This window comes from Myotis brandtii, unplaced genomic scaffold, assembly GCF_000412655.1.
Source record: "Myotis brandtii unplaced genomic scaffold, ASM41265v1 scaffold423, whole genome shotgun sequence".
Lineage (NCBI taxonomy): Eukaryota > Metazoa > Chordata > Mammalia > Chiroptera > Vespertilionidae > Myotis > Myotis brandtii.
The window spans coordinates 4,884,483-4,889,104 of NW_005366214.1; positions in this window are offsets into that span (position 1 = coordinate 4,884,483).

Genomic DNA, 4,622 nt, shown 5'->3' on the forward strand with positions numbered 1-4,622 from the left:
TTCCTCTTTCCTCTAAAATCAATAAAACACACACACACACACACACACACACACACACACACACACACAACATGTTATGGGGCTGTTTTTGAATTGTGTTCAATGAAAACCTGGCACACATTTTCAAAGCCAGCTTCCACTCTCCAAAAAGCCCTTTAAGGAAGTTGTTTAATTATGAATTACTGAAACTTAGAGAAGGGTGTGGTTATTTACATAGTTTGGTGTTCCCAAATTATCCATGGTATCTAAAAACAGAAAGATAATTCTGTGTAAAGTGAAGACAAAATGAAGAAAACATCAAAGCTTTCTTCTTTTATTCTGTGTGGGTGTCAGAAGAAAAACTCATGGTAGTAGATGAAAGAGTAACTCTGTCTGAGGTCTAAATTGAAGATAATCAAAGTAGAGCCATATTTCACGGGGATGTCAAATACAGCCTAGGGAATATAGTCAGTAATGTTGTAATAAGTGTATGCTGCCAGGTGGGTAATAGACTTATCTGGGGGAATCACATCATAAGTTACATAAATGTCTAAGCACTATGCCGTACACCTGAAACTAATATAACATGGAATGTCAACTATAATTGAAAATTTTTAAATAGGCATAGTCATATTTAATTTGAAAGGCCGAGATCAACCAGTCAGAGAAAATTGGATCGGAAGGGATGCAGTAAACAGGAAAATGGGGAGGCATCTTTTCAAAGATGGGGTACTCCACTGTTCCTCCCGTCATGGAGAAGTAGACAGCCACGTGAGGGCCACCAAGAACCCTATTTCACTCTTTTTCTTTCCACATCTTATCTAACATATTCTTCTTGTATAATGTGACATTAATGTGAGCTCCTTTAATCTGCTAACTTCTTAATTCCAAGCTAAGGAGATATTTTGAAGTGGAGTGGAGAAAATGAGAATGGCAGCATTTTATGTCTTTTATTTTACAGGGCGCTTGGTGAGGGTAATGGGATGTGAACCCTGAGCAGTATTTTAATAGCAGGCTTTACACGACAGAGGACAACTTGGGGAAGCTCAGTCTAGAGAGTGTTGTGAAGATGGAGGTTCTGAGACTAAAAGGAGACAAGAAGGCAGCAAAGACAAGCTTCCTCTAAGTCAAATTTGCTAGGTCTCTAGTGGTGTCAGAGGTTCACCCACCCCTGGCTTTGCCTGTTACTATAAAACACCTTCACCTTAGCATCAATTAAACAACATACTGATAAAAACACAGGGGGAAAAATCAATGAAGTGTTTATGCTTTTGAGTTATGAAAGCAAGATTAAAAATAGATGAAGAAGACATAGCAATTGTTGGTTATGTAACAGGTTGGTTGTTGCTATTAGAAATACAAGTTTGCTGAATGAAAAAACAATTGAACAGAAGCGTCTTTCCTTTAAACTTAGTGTAATTATGATGGGTTCATCCGTATAAAATGGACAAATGAAGGTGAGTAACAACACAATTTGACTGAAATATCCAGGAAATATTATTGAAGTCAAATCAGATTTAGAATTCATCTATTTAGATAATCCCTTTAGTGCTTCCTTTACTTTAATGAGGGAATGAGATCATTCTGTCAACCCATGCATTGTTTTGGAGTTTCTCAACCCAATTCGATATACAGAGGGAATTACTTATAAATAACTGGTAGGCATCTGAGCTTAGAAAACTCTATTATCCTATATGTTCATATTGACCAATGTCATCTCAATCAATTTAATAAAAAAAGAAAACTCTATCGTTACAACATATGACATTATTAACAAGTAAAAGTCTGCTATGAGTTTTACATGCTAATAAGAACAAACCATTTGACTTGATCAGCTATCTCTCTGTTGGTGACAACCTCTCAGCCTTGAGCAAGAATATAATCAACATCATCAAATATTTATTCAGTAACCACAGGTGTGCTGATTCTACTCTGGGTCCCTAACCTGTTCTCTTCTGGTGATTAAATTGAGTTGAAACTTCAGTCCCTCACAGAAAATTGTGAGAAATCATTTGTGACCTGAGCTTTAAAAATTTGTATTTTTACATTCATACATCGACTGTACAACTCATACTGGAGCCAAACTCTGCAAATCTAAATCCTTAAAAGCACCAAGAAGAAGGTAGACTTTCTCTTTTAAACTAAATATCAGGTGATTTAGAACTTTCAGACTATGATTCTTCCCCCCCATTGAGTGGGGATGAGTATTTGAGCTGTGGAAAACAAACATGGTTCTGGACAGCCTATATCTACCATCAATTTTATACATATAATATATACATTTTTACATATATAAGTATATGGTATATATTTAGTTTTTAGATGGTTTTTAATTTTGGGGAGTATTCTTAGAGCCTTTCAATAAATATTTTTTAATTAAATATTTTTAATTGATTTTTGAGAGAGGAATGTTGCATCGTGGGAATGAGACATCGTGGAAGGTGGACAGCGCTTTGGCTGAGGAATTCAGATACAGAAAACATTCTAAGAGCTGAACTGGCAAGCAGTGGTAGTAGGAAAGTCCCGAAGATTCCATTTCCTGGGCTGAGACAAGTCTCTAGCCTTTAGAAGGAGGGCTATGAAGAACAAGGCAGTGCTATATCTTGGAGGACATGGGCTTAGGGTCAGGGAACAAGGCACCCATCTAACCCAGGGCATCAGGTAGAAACTGGGACTTGAAGAGACCTGTTATGTGTTGAATTTTGTTCCTCAGAAAAGATATGTTGGAGTCTTAATTCCCAGAACCTCAGAATGAGACCTTTCTTGGAAATAGGGTCTTTACAGAGGCAATGAAATTAAAATGAGGTCATTAGGGTGGGCTTTAATCCAATACAACTATTGTTCTTATAAAAAGGGGAAATCTGGGTCTAGAGACAAATATGCACAGAGGGAAGATGATGTGAAACCACACAGGGAGAAGATGGACACGTGCCTGGAGCAGTGAATCTACGAGCCAGGCATTGCTGTCAAATGCTGGCAGCTAAAAAAATGCCGGCAGCTAGAGGAGAGAGGAAGGATTCTCTGCTAGAGGTATCAGAAGAAGCATGGCCCTGCCAACACCTTAATGTCAAACTTCTAGCCACCAGAACTGTGAGATAGTAAATTTTTGGTTATTTTAAGCCAACCAATTTATGGTCGTTTGTACCGGCAACCCTAGAAAACTAACACAACTCTCATACTTGTTCTCATTGCCATCGTCAGCCACATGACCATCTAGAGCAGTGATGGTGAACCTATGACACGCGTGTCAGAGGTGACACACGAACTCATTTTTTTGGTTGATTTTTCTTTGTTAAATGGCATTTAAATATATAAAATAAATATCAAAAATATAAGTCTTTGTTTTACTATGGTTGCAAATATCAAAAAGTTTCTATATGTGACACAGCACCAGAGTTAAGTTAGGGTTTTTCAAAATGCTGACACGCTGAGCTCAAAAGGTTCGCCATCACTGGACTAGAGGAAGCCCTCTTCTCCAGCTTCGCGTCTCTCTCCTCCATCGTTCACCCTCTTGTCTTTCTAAACACAAATTGGTCAGTTTATTTGCTTGCTGTCAACAAGTTGGCTTCCCAGTTCTTTTTGGATAGAGTCCAAACCCCATGGCTTATAGCTCTCTATCATCTGGCTCTTCTCACTTCCCCAGCCCATATCTTGTGATTTGCCCTGTTTCCCTTACCCTTTGCCCACTCACTTTCTACCCTCCAAAACCAACAGTTCTTAGACTTTCCTTCTGGTCTTTGTAGATACTGAATCCTCTGCTTAGGACTCTTTGTCCCGCCTCTTGGCTACCTAAGTCATATGCTTTAGGTCTCATCTTGAATGTCATTTCCATGACACTTGGGTTCAATGTCCTTCTTGAGTGTCCATAGCCCCAGTTGGTGCCCCCATCAGAGCATCTGTAGTCCTGGGTTGTCACTGAGTGCTAACTTGTTGGTGCTTGACCACTAAATGTAAGTTCCATGAGGGCAGGGATCAGACAAGTGGTGCTCCAGAATTTCCATAGGAGAGGATTTGAGTGGCAGTCTGGTTAGAAGAAGGACTAGGAATTTATGTGGGATGGGGGGATTCATAGAGATTGTAGAACATCTAAAGTCCCCCCTAATTATTCCATATATTGCCTTTGGCAGGCATCATGCCTGTCTTGCTCACTACTGTGTCTGGCATATAATAGGTACTCAAAAATATTGACTAACAAATGACTGATTGAATATGTGGGAAGTTCCATGATGAGCCAGATACATTGTATCTCAAATAGAAATGAACATCTTACCTCTTAGGTTGGGATTGGTCATTGGTGGCCTGAGCTGTTGGAAGAGGAGAGTTGCAGAGGCTGGGAGACAGGCTAAACGCCATTCTGGGAAAGGCTCACTAGTCATTCGTCATCAGTTCTGCTGGCCTGGTCCTTCCTGCTGTTTATCTCATTATCGACTCTTCACCAGCTGCTTCCTTCTTTTGCAGCTAAATAAAAGGGCACCATTTCTCTAAGACTGATAGTCTACACAGGAATGATTTTATTGATCTCTAAAGATGCCACACAGCAATCACCCTCATATGTGCTTATTGAATGGACATAGCCATTCAGGATCTCATGAAATGGTGTCTCTTTAGGGAATGGTAACAGCTGTATTAAAAGGGGACATTAA